The 20,758-nt window shown below is 52.6% G+C and overlaps 1 long non-coding RNA gene and 1 pseudogene across 1 annotated transcript; both read left to right on the plus strand.

The window, feature by feature from the left end:
- Window positions 1–12,560: 12,560 nt before the first annotated feature.
- LOC146542780 (AT-rich interactive domain-containing protein 1A pseudogene) lies at window positions 12,561–13,688 on the plus strand (annotated as a pseudogene).
- A 5,614-nt stretch (window positions 13,689–19,302) lies between these two features.
- Window positions 19,303–20,758, plus strand: LOC146542781 (uncharacterized). The gene is made up of 3 exons (XR_014879782.1): window positions 19,303–19,676; window positions 20,168–20,351; window positions 20,639–20,758. It is a non-coding gene; the product is annotated as an uncharacterized LOC146542781 (long non-coding RNA).

Consider the following 20,758-nt stretch of genomic DNA (forward strand, 5'->3'; position numbering starts at 1 on the left):
TTGCAAATGGGGAAAGTGCATTAACCTAAGGGGTTTTTGGGGGTTGGTCTTTGCTTTTGCAAGGGGGGCCAGGTAAACTGAAAGAATGAGGCAGAACAGCTAAGGGAAGAATTTGGGGGCCCTCCAGTTTTTTTTTCTCCTTTCCCCCCCTCATTCTTTCAGGATTGCTTGTGGGATCGCACTACTTCGATGCTTTGCAACCCAAAACCATAGAAGTTTTCTTTTTGAAAGTCTGTGTACAAATTTCTTTTAAAATTAAAAACCCCTTACCGGGGGGTGTTGTCCTTCATCCCATGGAAACGGGGGGATTCAACAGCCCGGGGAAAGGTGCAGAATAAACCTTTTCCCTTTGGGTTTTGCCACAATTCCACCCTTATCAGAGGGGGGAAAAGGGGGGGAAATTTTATCTGGAAAGGGGGGAAGGGGAAAAATTTAGTGGGGTTTTTCTTTAAGTGCATTTGCTGCATTTCGATGTCTGAAATTAAATGTTTTGGGGCCCCCTTTCCTTTTTGCATATTCTACTGGTGAAATGGATAGATATAAAATGAATATGAGAAAAAGAATACCTAGGAAAGGAGTTCCAAAGACTGTGTCCCTTTTTTTTGTACAATTTGGGGTTTTTTGATAAACTTTAATCTTTTTTAATCGCATCACATTAAAAATTTTTCTTTTTGTTTTTTGTGCTTCGGGGTACTCACAACTTTTTGATAATTTTTCTAAGAAAAATGGTTAAAGGGCCCCAAGGTTTTTTTATTTGAAGATCTACATCAACATGTTGTCCATCTCGCTTGCAGTTGCCTTGATGACTTTTTTGTCCTTGCTGTTTGAAAGTCAACTGTGGCTTTTTTTCCATTGGGGAAAAGATGCCTGGCAATTGGGGCACATGTAAAAATGATAGAATTTTTTTTTCCTTCCAATTTTAATGAAATGAGACATACTTTAAAATTTATGATAAAAAACTAAAAATTGTACTCTCATTTCGCCAACCGTGACATTTTTGGGCCCTTCTGGGGCATGTAATGCAATGGGGAGGAACATCTTGGGCTTGGGGTTTTGGTAGTTTTTTTCACCCTCTCTCAGGGGGGTGGAGTTCAGCTGCCCCCCAAAAGAAGATTGAGTTCTGTTTTTTCCCAAATGTTTTTTTTGTAAGTAAAATTGAACAGACTCAGTTCTAAAGCTGCTAACTCTTTGGAAATTTGGGGTTTTTCCCGTATATAAAAGCCTGTTGGGGGGCTCCCAGGGTATAAATTTCACTTTTTAGAAACAGCTGCGGGGTAATGACTGGTGGAATATTTTATATCACTGCGGGGGTAAAAACTTGGGGGTTAAAAATTGTTTTGGTCATCTCTAGCAGCGACACTCACCCAATTCCCTTCATGCTTTTTCTCTTTTAATTATTCTTCACCTTTAGGGGAGACGATTTCTTAAAATAACATCAAGGGGCAGTTCATGCAGTGGGGCTTTAAAAGTATAAAAGAACAACTAATAACAGGTTTTATTAAAGGGGGCATTCCCAAAATTTTTGTAATAACTTACTTCTGTGACAAGGGATGCCAGCATTTCTTGCAGGGAAGTTTATTGAATCATCCTTACTCTCAAAAACATACCTCAAATTTCAATGCACAGGGGGTACCTCTGGGCACCCAGCCTGCTTCGATGAGGGAAAGGGGAGAACCTGTGTTTGGGGGGCCCCCGGGTAAAGAGCAGACGGGCCAGGAGGCACTTAAAAGCAGATCTAAAGCCCGGGTGAGGTTCTGTCCCTTTTTTTTGACCGACCCCTTTTTTGGGAGTGAAAAAAACTTTTTTTCCTGCTATTGAGTACGGATAAAAAACCCCCAAGTGAACATCTGCCTTTTTTTTTTTTTTTTTGTTAAGGGGAGCTGATTCCAAAAATTCCCAGAAAATAAAAAAAAACTTTTTTTGGGGTCAGGGGCCCATCCTTAAAATTTTTAAACTTAATTTTACTTCTAAAAAAGCAAGAAAGGGAAGGGGTTTATCTGAAGGGGGTTAAAGCGAAGATAGCAGTTTTTGGGGGGGTTTTTTTTGCTTCCTTTTCTTTCCTACCCCCCAATTAAACATCTTTTCCTTTCCATGTAGCCAGGGGAATTTCGGGGGGACTCGGGGTTAAACTTGGGGAAAAGCTAAGACTTAACAACTGATGTGATTAGAGTTGGGTCTTCTCATCTGCAAGAATTTACCCTACCTTCATTCTTTCTCGTGACAGGGTATCACTTAAAGCTCTGTTTTAAGAGGGGAACCTGCCTTATTTACAAGAAACGTTGATTTTTTTTGGGGGAACTAAAAGGTTTTTTGGGGAAAGTTTGCCATTTGGGGGTTTACGGAAATAAGATGTTTTTCTCCACATGCCCCTTTTACATGCCTGAAATAGAAGCAAATTAAGTGCTTCCTATAAAAATTTTAATTTGTTTGCTCAAGAGGGGGGTCTGCAAACCAGTGGCTCGGGGGGAAAAGGTTCAATGATTTCAAAAAAATCGCTTTTTGGGGCTCTTCAGCGTTCCGGGCGGGGGGTTACCATCCCTCGATTCTGGGGGGATTAAGCACTTCTCCGACTTGATTCCTCTTTTCCTTTCCCCCTTTTTGCAAGCTGGGGAAGCTTGGGCCCCAACCTTGGTTTTTCCCCTTAATTCACATCTTCCGATTTTCCTTTCAGCGGGTTAAATGTTTTCACCAGGCTCCTCGCTTGCGGGAAGGGGGAAACGATTTATAATTTTAAAAATTTTTTATTTTAAAAACTAGTTAAAATTTTAGATTATCTCCTTCTTTGTCTTTTTTTTTGGCCACTTTCAAAGCTCGAAGGCTACTGATAAAGCAAAGGGCAAAAAATAGGGGGAAAACCTTACAGACGGAAAGCACCTTTTTGAAATACCTTCATCTACCCCACTTGAAAAATTTTCCATAAGCAGCAGCTTTTGGGGGGGTTACCGGACCATGTTACTCCCCCTCATGCGTGAATCATTTGTTTTTCTTTAAACCCACCGGACCTCCCAAAAATTTTTCTTGAACCCGGGCCCCCAAAGTAAAATGACCTCCAATGCGGGGGAAACTGAAGTCAGGGGAAATTTTCCTTAAGCCAATAGTCACACCGGATAACCCTGGTTTAAAAAAATCCCCGGGTTGCGGTTTGCAGGGGGAATTTTGAGTTTCAAAAAAAAGGGGTGGAAAAATTTTTAAATGAAAATCGCACCTTTTTAAGGGAAAGTCCCTTAGATTTTTTTGCTTATCTCTAAAGGGTTTTCCCTTTAATGCCCCAATGGCATTTTTCTGAAACTGTTTAGTTCCCCAGGTTGAAAGAAAAAACATTTTAAAAAGGGTGAAAAAAAATGCTACTTTTGGGCATTTTTTTTCTTGGGGACTGAAATCACTGCAACGCCTGGTGCCAAAAACCACAGAGTTAGAGAGGGGCTCTGTGGACCTGAGGTTCCCCCTTTTTGTTTGCTGGCCCCCCCTCATGTCTCTTGCTGGGCTTTCATACAGACGAAATTTTTGCACAGGGGTGAAGTTAAAAAAGCTCTTTAAGGCCCTTAAAACTCCCCCCCGTCATTTTCCCAAAATTTTAAAAAGATGGAGTTTGTGAAGGTTCAAAATCCCCTTGGTGTTTTGTGCAGGAGAAAAGTCATGTTATTTAAAAAACCCTTCAAAATTGACCCAACCCCGTTAAAACGGGGGGGCCTTTTTTGCCTTTTTTACAAGGGATTATATTCCAGCACAACTTGCAGAATGCTTCATTATTTTAAAATAAATGCTCTTACAATGACGTGTCCCCAGGGATCTCGCTGGGCAACGTTTAAAACAAAGACTTTTTAATAAATCTACTTAGTGTGATGAAACATTTTTTCGGGGCCTTTTGTGAAATAAAAAGGTTTTGTTGTGTGTTTTTTTTTTTTTTTTAATTCTTACATTGTAAAGACTAAGCCCAATAAATGGGGTTGATTTCCCTTTTTCACCATAAAAAGGGAATGTAATTTTCTTTTTTAATTTGGGTTTACTCAAAATTTTTTGGGGGCTGAAGTAACACTTCTTTTTGGGAAATTTTGGTTAAAAAACCCAAGCTCTAAAATTTTTTTTAGGGCAGCTAGAATGTTTATTCAATTTTGGGGTTTTAAAAGGGTTTTTTTTTAAAAATTAGAACATTTCCAAAGCCTTTTCTTAAAGGGGTACCCGCCTTCCTGGGGCATCTGTTCGTTTGCAATTGGGCCAAACCGCTCAAATTCACCGCCTTGGGATTCATATTTATGAAAACGTTTATTGTTTGGGGCATGTAGCATCCTTGACTCTCATTAAAATTAATTTTTGATTTAAAAAAAACCCCAAACTTTTTTCTAAAATCCAAAGACTTTTTTAATTAAAGACACGTGAAAACATTTTTTGTCATGGGGCAAGTTTTTTTGATGAAGATTATTAAGCCGTTTCTTCTGGAAGGGGTTAATTTTAACCTATAAAAAAAACAAGGCAATGTAACTTGCCGGGAATAAGGACTGCATGAAAGTGTTTTCGGGCTGGGCTGTTGGAAAGGCCGGGGGGGGCCCTGGGGACAAGGGGTTGGCCATGACCGCATGTGTCCGGGGTCAAAAGGCCAATGGGATCCTAGGGTGATTCAAAGAGCGGGGCAGGTTGAGGGAGGGATCCCCCTTTTGCTGTGCCCTGGGAGGCCACAGCTATGGGGCCTTTTTGGGGGCCCCTCTGTGCACAAAAAAGGGGGAACTGCTGGGAAGCCAGGGGGGGCCCCCGGGGGTGATAAGGCCGGAGCATCTCCCCTGGGGGGGAAACTGGGAAGGGGGGCGTTTCCCCGGAAAAAAGGGCGGGGGGGGGATCTCCTCGGGATAAATGTCGAAGTGTGAGAGGAGTCGGGGCATCCTCTTTTTTTGGGGCAACCACAATAAACAAGGCGTGGGGCCCAAAAGGAAACGGGGGAATCCATACGATGCAGAGAAGAACTTTTTGTAAAAGGACAAATGCTGGGGCAGGGGGCCCAAGAGGGGTTTCACTCATTCCTTCAATGGAGATGTTTTAAGACCCATCCGGACACCCCCCCGGGGGGGCCTTTTGGGGGGTGCTTTACAGAGGTTGGGTATGATCTTTGAGGGGCCCCTTTCCAAACCCACCATTCTGTGGGGTTTGCTGTGTGTTTCCCCGGGATTTAAGGCTGTATTTCTTCTTCTTTTTTACAAGTTTTTGAAATGTTTTTGTCCGAACACCCCTCTTTTGGCTCTCCTTTAAAAGGGGAGTACCAATGTGAGGGGGGTTTTTTAAAGAGGAGCTTTTTTTTTTTTTTTTTTTTTTTTTTTTTTTTTTTAAGAATGAAATCATGAATAACGAAGGGGGGGTTTGGGAAAGGGGCCTAAACCCATGCAGTTCCAACCCCGCTGGGATGGTGCCCCCCCAGGTCATGTCCCAGGCCCCTCCGCCCCGGGCTTGAACATCCAGAGATGGGGACCCCCATTTCTCCCCAGAGCCTTTTTTCCTGCTCCCACCAGGACATCCAACTCTCGTATTTAAACCCTTTGGGGGTTTTACCCAACCCCCCTTCCCCCGCCTGTAGTTTCCTTTTTTTCCCCATTACACCCCGGGACTTTTCCCCCAGTGCCTTTCCTGCCTCCTCTACTTTTTTTCTTTTTTTGGGGGTTGGGGGCTCTGTGTCTCAGAAAGAGGCATCCTTAAAGACTCCCCTCTGCTTGTTCCTTGTCCCCCAAGGGGAACTTCCCCGGGGGTCTCATACAGCAAAAACCCCAAGCACGAGGGTTTTTCTCTCCCCAAGTTCAGGGCCCCGAATCTCTTTGCCGGCAAAAATCCCGAGATCACAAAACGACCCAGCGTGGGCTGCGCCCAACCTGCCCTCATCTTAATCTTTTTTTTTATCTCTTCGAATCTTGGGGGGGTTTCCGTAACCTTTCCCCCTTTGGCTTTGTCAATCCGGGGGCCCAAATTTCGTCATGGGCTCTGGAGTGTCCGGAGCTTTTAGTCACGTGGGGGGAAAAAAACAGGGGATTAAAACGTGGACAAGGGGGAAATATACCCCAAAGCTACCACAGACCGTGGTGGCTTTAAGGACCTGCAGTTAAGCAGAGAAAAAAGGGAAATGTACAGAAATGGAAGCAGGGTTGGATCCTGGGGGAATAAGGGGGTTTCCAGCATTAAATAATTGGGGAAACCCCAAGGAAAATGGGCTAACTTGTGAGGGTGTAAAGATAACCAAAAATTTAAGGTCAGGGCAAGGGGGGAACAAGGGGAATTTTCCCCCCGGAGAAAGGCCTATAAAAAGGAAAAAAGGGGTACTTTGTCAGGGGTAGAAAAACTGAGGTACTCAGTGGGGGTTTTTTTTAGTGTTCACAGGGTCAGGCTTCCCTGTCTGCCAAGACCCGACCCCTTTAATAGGGGGTGGGGATGGTTTCTTCCCATTACGGGAAAAAGTCGGGTCCCCTCAAAATTGAACGTGCTTAATCCATGGGGCCCCGGATATATCTCCCCGGGTTTGAAAGGAGGGGTGGGTGGTTGCCAAGCCCCTTCCTCATATTTGAAAAATCGGGGTGTCTGGTAAGTCCTTGTGCTAAAAAAAGGGGGTTATCCTTTTTTTAAAAAAGGGGGAGAAAGGAAACCCGGGAACTGGGGGTGGGAGCCCCCACTTCGTCCCCGGGAAAATCATGGAGCAATCCTCCTAATTTGTTAAGGTGCTTAAACAAAGAGGGGTTTGGGGGGCACCGCAGGGGGAAATCCCTCTGGTGGCCTTTTATATGGAGTGAGGGATGTTCAAACTGTACTACCTGGTGGGCAGGATGCAAAAAGGACCCCCCCGAGCACACTAGTGGTTTTTGGCGGGGGTCTTGTTTCTCGGGGAGGTTGAAAAAGGGGGGAGTCAGTTGGCGACTGTATGAAGGGGGAAAGAATAACGGGTAAATTTTTGGCTGGCCCCCCCCTTCGATGACAGGGGGGCCGGGTCGGTGCCCCTGTTTTGGGGACGTCACGGGAATTCCGTTGAGGGGTGGGGGGAGGGTGAGTGCAGTGCGATCTGCAAATCTCCCCTCATTTTTGGCTTGTCCAGCCGATGGGGTTTTGGAGGTGACCCCCCATAAAGAAGACCGTTCCCCACTCATACCATGTGGGGAACAACGAGCGAAAGATTTTCCTTTGGGCTGCCCCCGTCTGGTCTGGAACCGGGGGTATTTTTGGTGTTAAAGGGGCCGGGGTTTGGTGGGGGGGGCCGGGGGGTAATGGAGGGGGGGGAAATGATCGCAGGATTTGGGGCCCCTTGGAGGGGTTTGGGGACCTTTGGTCAGACCAAAAATCGTTTGATGCTTTTTTCCACAAAAAACAAATTGGGGGGAATTATAGTAACACTTTGTTTGGGGGAGTTAAACTAGTTTTTTTTTTTTTTTTTTCATTTTTAAGTTTTTTTCCCCAATCCCCCCCGGGGGTTCCTTTGGGGGAAGCACTGTAGGGGGTACCCCAACAAAAGGCAGCGGGGCCTGGAGCCCTGTCACATCTGGCCCTCTCAGCAGCTTGGTGCTTTTGTGCACGGGGGAATTGGGGCAGACTCCCCCTGGGTTGGGGGGACGCAGTGTGCTTTGGGGGTTCCCCCTTCCGGGGAAAAAAAACCTTGGGGGTTTCCCCAGCCGGGGGTTCCTTTGAGCCTGGGCCCCGGACTTCCAGCCCTTTCCCTGGGGGAGGGGCTCCCCCCCCCTTCCTTTGGGGACCGGTTGTGCGTTTCTGGCATAGGCAAAACAGTAAAGTTGGAAGGGCCTTTAGAAGGGTTTTTAGAAAAAAACTCTGTGCCTTGGTTTTGGGCTCCGAAAAAAGAACCCGATGGGGAAAAACCTGCACCTCCGTTCTTCCTGCATGCGCGGGAACCACCTCTCACAAAACCTGCTGGGAACACTTAGACAAAAATCTCTTTTTTGTGGGGGTCGTCTTCTTGCTGCAGGGGCCCTCTGGGCAGGGAATCCGGGGCTGCCCCCCGCCCTGTGCAGGGAACAGGTCCCCCACCTTTGGGGAAACCCTCACTTTGGGGGGAACCCCTATTGATTGGGGTTTGGACCTGGGTACAAAATTTTTTAAATGGGTCGTAAAATAAGAATCCGGGTGATGACGTGATTCTGTGCTAACAGACCGACTGTGCCAGCGCTTTTTGCTGCAACGTTCCGGGCCCCGGGCCCCCCTTCGCTCTTGCCGCGTCTTCGGCCTCGAGTGTTTATGCACCACAGTTGGGGTTTTAAGATGTTTTTTTCCCGGCTTTTTGGAAAATTTCTAGGATTTTTGGTTTCCAACTCCGCGACCTTAAACTTCCCACGAGGGGGGGTTTCGCCTATTTGGGGGGTTTTTTCCCTGTGAGAGTAAGGAAAAATACCCCAAGGGGTTAGCCTGGGGCTGAAGGATTTCCCCTTGGGGAAAAAGGGGAAAGGAATTTTTTTATGTGTGGGGGAAAGTGGCCCCTCTACAAAAAATGCAAAAAAGCCCGGATGGTGCTGGAAAGGGTTTTTTAGTGGGCCCGTGGCTGTTGTTAAACGACACGCGTGTCCAGTGGACCCTGGGTCCTTTACCCACTGCCTCTCCTCTCCTGGGTACCATTTTCGCAGAGGAAGTCAGTTTTCCCCCAACTCTCCCCCCCCTGGCTCACCTTTTTTTCCACCGCCTTTGGAGGGGAATGCACCTGCATGGGGCCACATCAGCAAAACAGAGGGAAGCCCAGACCCAGGCGGGCAGCACAGCCCCCCGGTGAGGAGGCACTTCTCAAGGGGGGGAACCGCGTGCAGTAGGGGAAAGGCCCTGTTGGAGGGGAATCTTGTTTTGGAGAAAACGCTTTGATTCTTCTTCACCCCCGGGGGAAAGCGAAAAAGTCCCCCCCCCTTTGGGGGTGGAACAACCTTCTCTTGTATTAGGGGTCATGACGATTTTTTTCTCAGGGGGGGTACTTTTTTAACCCTTTGTCCCCCCACTTAAAAAACAGGGACCTCGGGTTTTAAAATCATTTTGCTACCAGGGGGGAAATTACATGGTTTTTTGGGAAAGGGGTTTTAAGGGGTTTTTACTCTGTGCTGTACCGAAAATCGGGGGGTTCTGAAGTTTGGGGGGGTGCAGACAGCTTTTTAAAACGGTTTGTTACTTAGCTTGTCAAACCACTGGCCATCCAAGCTTGACTTTTTCACAACTCCTAAGTCTTCCCCTTTTTCCCTGAGCGACCTTTACATATTCTAAGCACTGTATGGCATTCGTGACGAACCAGTTTGAAGATCCATCTTCCCCCCCTTGCCCCCTTTGGGGCTTACCCGGGTGGGCCAAAAATGCAGCGCTCTGCCCAGTGCCAACTTCTGCGGCAGGGCTGGGGGAATTTAACCCCGCAGCGGGGGCCTTGCGGGGGGTGTTCCTCCTCACTGGGGGGGGATGTCCCCCCCCAGGGGATGGCTCCGAGCCCCGGACACCCCCCCTGGGGCTGTGCCAACGCCATCCAGTGGGGGCACGAACTTTTTCCCTTTTCGCGTTTTTAATCCATTCCCCCTGTCGAGTCTTGAAACCAGGGGTCGAAAACCCAAACTGGTGGGGGCAATTACACTTCCTTTTAAAATTCCTTCGGGGAAGGTTTTCCCCCCCCTTCACTGTGTCCCGAAGACCCCCAAAACCCAATCAAAGCATCATTATTTGAGTGAACGCCTTTTTTTCCTTCCCTTTTTCCCCGGCCACCCGGTTATCCCGTTAAAACCAAGGGGGGTGCTGGGCCCGGACCCCTTTTGGGGCAGGAACAACAGATGCGGGGTGATCAACCCCCGGGGCCCCCCCCTTTTCCCATGGGGGGGAAAGGCTCACCTTTGCATAAGGCGGGGTGAGCGCTGGTTTTGGGGGGGTACGGGGGGACAAAACTTTTACAATTCCTGCCCTTCCGGGGGGGCAGCAACCTGAAGAATGGGTCGGCGATTCAAATTTAAACTCCCAACTAAAAAAAGGGGGGGAAAAAAACCCAAAAAAAACAGAACTGCATAAAAGGGTAAAACGGTTTGTTTGTTTGAACTACACGTTATTGTCTAGTCATGAGTGCGCCCCCCAAGAAAGCCAGGGACTTGGCCTTCTACTGCGGGAGACCCATCGCGGGGTGTTTGCGCAGTATGTGATCCTGCGCTCCGGGGGCCATGTCACATGGGGTTCGCAAGTGAGTGGATATCTCTTTTGGGGTTTTTCTCTTTGGGGAGGGCATAGCTGCATCCCTGCAGGCGCGAGCACTCGCACTGTCCTCCCCATCCCTCTGCGGGGTCTTTTTTCCCCCCTTCAGTGCTGGGCCGGGCCTTTTCCCCTTATTAATTGGGGGGTTGGACATCATCTCCTGGTGGGGGGGGCTCTCCAATCTCCAGATCAGCAATGCAAAAAATTTTTAAAAACAGAAGGGGTAAATCAAAAAAAAAATGTGAAAAAATTCATTTTCTGAGCCCTTTGGAACGCTGACTGAGGCGTTTCCTGATGTACTGAGAAAAAGGGGCCCCAGGAGGTCTCTTAGAGAGGGGGTTTTGCAAAATTTCCGTGAGGTTTGCTTTCTCTAGCATTCGTGGAAGGTTTTCCTTTTTAGAAATGCATGTTCTGTGAGTAGCAGCTGGTTCCCTGGTCCCTTTTTTGAGCCGGGGTTGTCTTTTAAACTGAAACAGACCTGATCTGAGACAAGTGGGGTTTTAGCAGAAAGCTGATCTCAATAGAAAAACAAAACCTTGAACTCTGACTGCTGTTCAAAACCATCTGGGATGTGACCCCGGGGTTTTTGTGCTGCTCAGTCCTGATATTTTTCCTTCCCTCAGCCCAGTTCCTCTCCTACGGCCCGCGGGAAGAAAACTGAACCCTATGAGCTGGGTGGGGAGCCCGAGAGGAAGATCTGGGTGGGGCAGCCCTGTCCTCTGGGGCCGAAAGTTTCTCCCCGCTGTGTCTGTGTTGCCCGTTTCTGGCTTGATAACCTCATGTTGCCGATGCCTTTATTTTCCATCTAGAATTCCCGGGGGCCGACAAACAGCACCTGCATCCCAGCTGCCAAGCGGCCCAAAGGGGGGATGGACAGCGTCCCGTGGGGCGCCGCGCGGGGGCAGCCGCAGCAGCAGACCAGAGGGTGGGAGAATCGCACCGCTCCCAGCAAATCTCCATCCCCACAGCCAAGGAGGGGAATGAAGAAGGCGGGACCCCCAATCCCCCCCGCGCACGTGGGACCGGGAGTGGAAAGGCCTCCCAGGAAGCGACGAGCCGTCTCCTTCCCTCCAGGATCGGTAGAAGCTGCCGGGCCGGTGTTACGGAAAAGGGGGGGGCTGACAGCAGAAGATGTTAGTAAGAGGAAACTCCTTCTTTTCCTCCTCACCCCATCCAGAGGCTGGGGGTTTCCATCCCCTTTTTGTACGATTGTGCGCCCTGGAAGGGCTCTGCAGCTTTGCAAGAAGTCTCCTTCCCCAAGTTAGTTGGGACGTTCTTTCGTTCTGGGAAAACGCAAGGGTTAAGGGGCCCCCAAGAATCGGGGGTAACGTTTGTGTTGGGGCCTGTTTGTGGGGAGACTGATTTTGCATGGAGTCTGTTCAGCGTCTGAAACAGACTGTGCTCTTTGTGAGACAAAAAAGCAAAAACTAGTACCCCCTTTTGGGGTTTGAAGGCCAGCCCTGGAGGTATGATGTTTTTATGTTCCAGGGGGTCCCCAAGCCTGGTGGGTGATGATGTTTTTAAACGGGTCTGCTCACTGAGAGCATTGGGGCCTTAGATACCATAACTGTCCTGCTCCCCCAAAACAGCAGCATTGCGTCCTTTGAGCCCCGGCAGGTGGGTGCAGATGCTCAGCACCCCGTGCTCGCAAACCGTGGGTTTCCATGTGGTTGGTGTTCCACCGCGGGGTCTCTCCTCCCTGGTGGGACGGATTCCCTTTAACTCAGAAAGGGGGGGGTGTGGGGGGGGCCAAAAGGGGGTTTGCTGCATAGGGCTGTGAAGGGGGGAAGGGGGGTCGCCTATCCTGGTGGAACAGCTCTGTCTTTTCGCACAGGTCAGTGTGCAGCTGGGTTGGGTGGGGCTAGAAGGGGCACCCCCTCTCCATTATTTTTCTCCTTCCTGCAAGGGGGTTTAAAAAAATGTTCCACTATACTTTAGATGCTGCTCTTTTTAGCATTGCCTGCCTCCTGAGCGTTAATCAGAGAGGAGGCAAAAACAAAGAGAGTGCATGTTTACACAGGTCTTAGCTGGCTGGGGCCTGGGATTCAGGGCCCCTTGTTTTTGTTCTGAGAGGACCGAAAGCTCTCTCTTGCAAAGAGCTTATTGCCCAAATGAAAAATTTCCATTAATAAACGGCTCCCCAAGATCTCTGCCCTTTTTGCAGTGGTTTTCCAATTGCTCATAGCGACCTCAGTTAGGTTGTGGGCACTGATCCACTTTTCCTTCCCCCCCCCCCTTTTTTCTCCCCCCCCATAGCTGCCAGGCCTGCTGGAAGTCCTGGTGGAGAATTTCCGGGCTGCCTGATCGAGGTCTTTGGAATCCTGGAGGAATACGAGGGGGGGAACCCAGGGCAAAAAACACTCTGTGGGTTTTAGAGGGGCCGCCTGCTCTGGCAGATGGGGGGGGGAAATACCACTGAGCACATCCAGACCCACTTTGAGAGCAAGAGGGGGCGCCCCGCGGGTGAGAGCAGGGGAAATGCTCAGGAAGGGGAGGCTCCCCCATCTGACAGCTCCCCAGCAATTCTGGAGGAAAAACCTCGCTGCAGAGACGAGACACCCCTCTGCCTCACCCACGACTGGCAGAACTCTCTGGCGAAGCGCTGCATCTGCGTCTCCAACATCATCGGGGGTTTGTAGTTTTTCCCGGGGAGTGACACTGAGAAGTGGAAACATCCCGGGCTGCGGGAAACCCGGGGGAAACTGCTGCTCTTACACCACGAGCACCCAGAGACCAAAGAGGCAGCCCTGAGCTCTGCAAGAGAGGAGCTGGAGCGGGGACCAGGGGGTGAGCTGCAGCCAGGAGGAGTGAGGGGGGGCTGCCTGCAGGCACTGCGTGAGAACACACTGGGGACGCTGGCCAACATTTCTGGCCAGCTGGCCCCGTCCCCTTTCTCAAAAAGCCTCCGCTTGCCCATCCTGGACGTACTTTTCCACTGGGCAGTATGTCCGTCAGCAGGGGCCCCGGACCCTTTTCCCGTTTTGGGGGCGAATCCCGTCCTCTCCCCTCCCAACCGGGTTTTGGTAACCCCCGGCAAACTCAGCACCCGGGGCGCCAACGTGGATTTGATTCTCCCGGCTCCCCCCATCAGCCGCTTGGAGACACTGTTCAGCACCCTGCTGCGTTTCCTCCGCGACAGAGAGAGCGCGGTGTGCCGAAAAAATCCCGGGGTCCGGCTGGCCGGGTTGGGACGGGGGGACAGCCTGGCAGCGAGAGCGATTGCCTTGCAGGAGAGGAACATTGGGGACTTGCTGGGCTTCTTGGAGGACAGCGGGGCCCCCGCGCGGTCCCAGCAGAGCCAGGCCGGCCTGGTGCACGAGCAGAACGCCCCCCGCGACCCGGCGAGCGGGGGCATGATGCACCGAGCTGCTCGGGCGGTGCCCCCCCTGGCTGAGGTGGACGAGAACCGCTCGCAGTTCACGCTGCACGAGTCGGGGGTTTTGGACATCTCTGTGTCGCCTGCGGTGGTTTTCTTGGTCTCCCAAGTGATCTGTGAGGTGCTGTTCTTTTTTTCCCGACCCTGAAAACTGCGGGGTGCAGCTCACCCTGTGTGAGTGGGTTTGAGGGGAGAACTGAGAAGCCGATCGTTCCCCCCCATTTATGCACAACCGCCTCGGGAAAACCCTCCCCGCCCTTCGCTGCCCCGCTTCTCCTTTTGGGGATGATGTCCCCTTTCCCTTTCCCCTTCTCCTGTTCCTCAAATTTGTCCCAAAACCCCAATTAAAAGAGACAAAGTTCTCTCTACGCAGGAGGACTCTTAAATTTTGTTTTAGCCAAATTTTCCCTTTTTTACTGTGTGTGTGGGGAGAACAACTTGTCCCTCTTTCCCCACCCCTTTCTTCGCATGAAAAGTTACGTTTCCCTGCAGAGGGAGATGCAGGGGTTTTATCTCTTGCCAGGCGGCCCTCCCTGGGGGCGGGTGTACAGGGCTCTGCCTTTTAAGCTTTTGCTGCCTCAGCAGCCAACCAACTTTTAGGGTTTTTTTCCTGCTTTTTTTTCTTTTGTTTTAAAGGTGTGAGAAAGTCCTAGGACTTCCCCCTGAAGTTGCAGATGCAAAAGCACCACTGTGATTTTTCTTCGATGACTTCTGCACTGGGAACCAAGAGCGACGGGGGGGGGAAAAAGGGGGACACTGAGGGGGAAAATGGGGGCCCAGAGCCACTTGGCCAGGGACCGAGGGAAAAAGGGGGGACAGAACCACCAGGGAGGGGAAAAAGGGGGGACACAGGGGTCGCCAAAACCACCAAGGGACATCAGGAGAACAAATGAGAAAAGGGGGGCCCCATTAGAGTGGGATAATGGGGGGATCCCCTTGGGGTTTGCGGGGCCTAGAGGGGCCGATTTTGGGGGGAGGTGGGGGGCTTTTTGTGGGGAGGGTTAGGAGGGGGGGGGGACTCCAGGGGCTCCTATGTGAGTTGTTGGAGGGGGTCTTAAGGGGTTTGGGAGGACAGGGGGGGCCCCTTGGTGGCTGGGGGTCCTGTGGGGTTGTGGAGCTCTCTGGGCTCCTGTTTTAAAAGGGGGAGTCCCAAAAGGGGTTGGGGGGGTGTGTGCTTTCCCCCCGGGCCCCTCTTTTTTCCAGGGGCCTTGTTGGGTTTTTGAGGATATCGGGAGTCCCACCGAGGCTGGAGTTTTCCCCCTTTCATTGGGGAATTTTGGAGAGGTTGAAGGGGTCCCCCGGAGGTTAGGGGGGCCCGGGGGGATGTGAGGGGACTCCATAGGGGTGGGGGTCCCAGGGTTTGCAGTCAGCCCCCGGGGACCTGCAGCATAGAGCTCCAGGGCCATCCCTTCCATCTTGCCGCCCTGGCAGCCCCTCGAGACACCTCAGTGTCCCCTCAGTGACTCCAGGAGACCCCGGGCTGCGGGAAAAACCACAACAACCAAAATTTTTTCCATGCTGATTGCATTGCATCCCACAGAAGGGCCAAAAACTCCGTCAGCCAAGTACTGGGAGAAAAAAAGAGTACACATTTTCAGCATTTCGTCATTAATGCAAAGTATAGTCTCAGTTTACTATTAAAAGGGAAAGGGAAAACAAAAACCTTTGTACATATATACATTAGCCCCCAAGATTCCCGGCATCGGTTTTCGATGGAGAAAAACCCCCTTTTACAACTGCTTCTATAGCACAATCCATCCGACCTTTAAAAATTATTTTGTTGAGGTTCAAGACATTCCACTGCTTTGTCTTGATGAAGCATTTCATGATGTGCATCGAATTTGGCAGCCAGCAGAAGAGAAGGCTCTGGGGAGACCTCCTGAGGGTGGCCTTCAGTATCCCAAGGGGGGCTGCAAAAAGCAAGGGACAGAGTCTTCAGATTGGACGTAAGGAAGAAGTCTGTTACAATAAGCGTGGCACTGGAACAGGGACACTGAGGGACCCTGGGGCTCCCTGAAGCCCTGAGCACTGGGCGTCAGGGCCTGGGGACGGAGGGGATGGAGGGCACCATCCCCCTACCCCTTTGCAGGGGGACCACTGCCACCCCCACACCTTCCCTCGTGCTCTGAGGGGCTGTGCAGAGGAGGAGGGCCTCGAGCTGTCCTACGGATGGCCCAGGGTCACTGTGGAGATGGGACAGGGGCTGTGGCTGCTGCCCCCAGGGGACCCACATCCCGCCCTGGGCTGCTGACAGCCCTCCTCCTGCCCAAAGTCCTGCGGCACAAACCCTGCAGGGACGAGGCTTCTCCATGGTCAGAGACACCTTCTGACATCCTCTGCTGACCAACGGGGTCCTCTGAAGAAGAACAAAGACCCTGATGGTCACTGACATCCTCCAGTGATCAAGAAAGACCTCAGCAAAGCCACGCTCTGTGTGTCTGTGTCCTTGTCCCCACGCTCAGCAGGAACCGCTGACGTCTGTCCCTGCCTGGCAGAGGCCGCCCCGAAGTGCTGGGAGGGGTCCCCAGCTCCATGCCCCACGCCCCACGTCCTGCACCCGTGGATCTCTCCATCTCCTCTGTGCTGCCTCCTCCAAAACCCTAAAGGACGGAGCTCCCCATGCTGCCAAGCAGCCCCAATACCCTCCCTCCGCTCGCTCCCAATTCATCCCTCTAGTTCCTGCCAAACCCTTCACCCTCTGTTCCCCCTCCACGCACACCATGTCTCCAGGTCACTCTCCTGTTACCCTCTCCCTTATCGCAGCCAATTGCCCCTCACTTAGATCTGCTTCAGCCCTCCTCCTTCACTCACAGTTCCCCTCCATCACCACCCAACATGGAGTCCCCAAATCCCCTCCCTTAGGCACCTCAAATCTCCTCTCCGATGACCCATGACACCCTCTGTTGATTCATGAAGCCCTCTGACAGTCAGTGAAGATCTCTGGTGATCAGTGGAGCCCTCTGACAGCCAACAAAGCCTTCAGATGACCACTGACAATCTCTGATGGCAAACTGAGCCCCCGATGATCAGCGGGTTGCTGCTTCAAGAGCAGGAAAGGGAAGCGGAGGGTGAGAAAGAATATTTTGACCTCGTTTGGTTGATAGCACGCTTTGCTCATCATGGCATAGAGATTTGTTTGGATTTAATCAAGCCCAGAATTCACACACACAAGTGTGACAGCATCACAGCTGTGTGTGCTGCCCGCTGCCTGGGACCGGCTGCCCGATTCTAAGTCCTCCTCCAAGAGGCTCGGCTGCTCCTCAGCGATGCCGACCTGCTCCTCACGGAGGTGCTGCTGTCCGGGCACTCGGGCTGCGCTTGGGGTGGGCTGCACTGGAAAGACACCGGGTCACAATCCAGGCTGGGGACTGCGATGTGTGCGGGGCTCAGGTCAGAAAGGCTCGGTTCATCAGCCAAGAAGCCCGCTCGCACCGGCAGCAGCGCAGCCGGCAGCAGCAGGAGGCGATCGCCCCGCGCTCAGCCCCGCCCCGCACAGCGCCGGCCTCGCGCCGGCAAGGATCGGCCCGGGCGGGAGGGCGGAGCGGGGCGGCGCGGGCGCGGGCTCGGCCTCGCCGCGGTCCCTCGCGTCCCCGCCCTCCTCGTCGTCCTCCCGCAGCCCCAGCCGGGGCCCGGCCGCCCCGGGGCCCTGGAAGCGGAGCGGGCGCACGGCGCGGGGCGGGGCGGCGCCGCGGGCAGCCGGGCCGGGCCGGGGCCAGGCGGGACGCGCGCGGTGATGACGGAACGACCGCGCCAGCGCCGGCGGAAACGACCCCGCGCGCAGCACCCGCCCCATCCGGCGGGCCGACCAATGGCAGCGCGGAGGAGGGGGGAGAGCGCGGGCTCTCCGCCAATGGCGGCCGCGGACGGGGGTCGGCACGATGGCGGCGGCGCGCCGGCGGAGTCGCGGGGCTTTGTGCGTGGAAAGCGGCGCTCCGCCGCCCCGCGTCGTCGCCGCCGCCCGCGCCGTGCCTCGGGGACGCCGGGCGGTCGGGGGAAGGCGGCGCGGGGGCACCGCCGCCGGCCCCGTCCGTCCCCCGTCAGAAGCGAGCCGTCCTCCGTCGTTGCGCCGTTAGGCTGGGAGCTGGTTGGGAACGCGGTCATTTCTCCGTTTGTTGCTCTGAATGGTAAACGATTAAATGTTCAGCGTTCGTTTTTCTGTGTTTCGGCCTGCGGTCAATTCTGCAGCTCCGGAAAGACCCCCCATCCCCGTGCCCACCTCAGGCTAAGGACGGGGCACCGCAAATGGCCGCGTCATAGGACTGCAACCACCTGCCCCGTTCCTCCCCCCAAATCCCCTCCCCTCCTCAGCACTGGGTGGGAAACGCTGGGGCGGGGATTCCGGGAGAGCTGGGGCGGCTCAGCCTGCAGCAGAGGAGCTCGGGGGGATCCCGGGCACGGCCGTCGGTCCCCGCAGGGAGCTGCGGAGAGGACGGAGCCGGGCTGCGCCCTGCGGTGCCCAGCAGCAGGACCGGAGGCACTGGGCACACGCTGCAGCACGGCAGGTTTCCCTGGATGTCACCACTGAGCCCTCAGCTCGGCTCAGTGCCCGGGTTGGATATTTTTGCCAGTGCTCACGATGCAGGAGATGAGTGCATCCCTGTGAAATCCACCGGGCATCCTAAGGCACGAGGTGCTGCTGGCGCTCCTGAGGTTTTTAAGGAGCAGCAGGGAAAACTGGAGGGCTCGGGGCAGTAGCTGGGGGCTCTTTAAGGGACTTTGAGGTGCCGTGGGTTCCGAATTGCGGTTTTCCTCATGGTTCACACAGAAGGTGGCAGTTTGGCTGAGAACCTCGAGGTGGCAGCAGGACCCCAACAACAGAAACGTCCGCTGCCCAGAGCCCCGTGTGTGGCTGTGGGAAAGATGCAGGGTGGGATAAACGTAGAACGTGCACAGGAGGTTATCAGATCGAATTTGAAGTTGGCACCAAGCTTCCCCCAGCAGCTCTTTGCAGGCAGCTCAGCCGTCGTGTTTTATTCTCTCCTCACCTCAGCCCAAAAGTATTGTCCTCATCTGCCAGCAGCTGTTACCTCCGACCTCGTCGCTGCGCAGTGCTCCAACAGCACCAACTAGCAAACACGTCCAATAAATGCTAGTAAAAATTCCTGCATCAAAAAGAAACAAAGATGGCAAGGCCGGGCAGAAATAGGCAGTGTGCATGTTGAAAGGCATTTCAGAGCCTAATGGCTCTTGCTACAGCACACCTGACTCGTGTTAAAAGCTGAACAGTCACAAGAATACCTGTTTCCATCAATTGCCATCATCCACAACAGCCAGACTTCTGAGGTCACCCGGCCCAAACATTCTTTTTGCTCAGCACTTTATTCCTGCAAGAGAGATTTGATCACGGCACGTGCATCAGTCTTCAAACACCCCATCCTAGCAGCAAGGAGCAAGGAGTGGCACTAGTACTTCTTCACTGGTGGGAATCCCAACAGCAGGTGTTGTGCTAAAGGTGTGAGGTGAAGGGAACATCCCTGTCCAGATATCAGTGTTAGTACGGAAGGTTGGGTTGTGGCATGCTGACTAGAAGAAAAAATAGGACTGTTACCTCGTACTTTTTTCTTTTTGCCTCTCTCATCATGAAGGTGATCTGAGGATGACCAAAGCCTGTTGCCGTGAGCTTTGCTGAACCCACCAATATTGTGGCTTAGAGGTATTACACCAGCACACGGCACAGGAGAACTCTGTAACCTAAGTGCCAAGGGAAGAAGAAGGGGAACTGTTTAAATTCATTACCTCCTGTAAACTGATAGTCATTGGCTTCTTGTCACACCCTACTCCCATAAAGCAGGATAACAAGGATTTAACGATGTTTACAAACGTGGTAGAGATTGCTGTATGCACCCAAGCACACACGGCTGAGCGCGCTCTCCTGTCTCTATCCCAATTCTAGAAACACCCACATACAGATGTGCACGTGTCCCTATTGCTTCTCCTCGTTCCCCTGGGGCTCCGCTGACCACGATGAGGCCATGTTGGTCTTGGTTGGAGAGCAGAGCTGGTGCTCTGGTGAGCGTGCTGCACACGGAGACTGAGCTGTGAGCCTTCCTTGGAGCAGATCACCTGTGAGAGCCGTCAGAAGCAGCGCTGCGGCGTGTGTGTGAGCTGGGCACAGCTCAGGCTGAGCGGTGACCAGGTGAGCTGGGTTTGGTGCTGGCTGGTTGCCGGGAGGTGTCTCAGCAGAAAAGCTGGGCTGGGGAGGAGTTCCCAGCTCCAGCAGTGCCCCCCAGCACGGCTGTTTCCAGAGGAAATGGGTTCTTGCTGTGATTCCATCCCGCGTTTCGGTGAGGATGGTGAAATGTCCTTCCTCCCCTGGTAAATTGCTGCCAGGCCCCCGCCTTCATGTCAGACCCAGAAAAGGAAGGAGAGCACCAACATCACAGAGTTCAAGTTGTGCCTTGCTGTCCCACGGATGGCTGGGTGCAGAGCTGTTGAGGAGATGGAGAAGAGCACTTGCTGACACAAGCCATGCAGTCAGACACGAGCTGGAGCTGGCGTTGGGCAGCTCTTGCAGCCAGCTGATTTCCAGACATCGCCCTCCTCAAAAAAAGACTAAATTGCATGGCCGAAGAAAGCTGGGAAAATGCTTCTTCCTCATGATTTTTCACTTGTTGATAGTTTCTGCAGGGTTCCTGTCCAAAAGGGGATTTTGGGGATCGAGGCAGTCTTAGGAAGAGTGAAGCCAGCTCTTTCCAAGAGCAGAGAAGTTCCCATGGAAAGAGCCCTCGGAACTTCAGCTTCCTCTGAGACAGCGGTCATGTCTCAGCAAGGGGACGACCGCAGGTCCAAGTCCTGCTCTGTGAGAGGAAAGGTATGGCTGGGTTTCTTTGGCTTGGTTCTTCCTCCTTTTTCTCATTTTTAAGGGAAGGGACGGAGCAGGGGAGCCCTGCTGGTCCGTTGTGACCTCAGTAACCAGTTGGATTCTGCGCTCACTGCTGACAGCCCGGGCTAATGGCGTGGACATGGCTTAGGCTGTATTTTCCCTTAGTGGTAATTAATCTCTCAGCGCTCTGATAATCTATCTCTGGCACGACCTGGAAGCTCTGTGCAAACCTTGGCTGCCCGTCCCCACCGACGTTTCTTCCTTTCTCTCCTCAGAAGCAGCGCCGCGCGGTTCCCCGCGATTGGGAGCAGCATCCAGCTGACTGCCAGAGATCCAACTGCGCCCTGCAGCGCACAGAGGGACGCGATGGGGACGCACCGTCCTTCCTGCCACGC

This window comes from Meleagris gallopavo, chromosome 26 (assembly GCF_905368555.1).
Source record: "Meleagris gallopavo chromosome 26, MGAL_WU_HG_1.1, whole genome shotgun sequence".
NCBI lineage: Eukaryota > Metazoa > Chordata > Aves > Galliformes > Phasianidae > Meleagris > Meleagris gallopavo.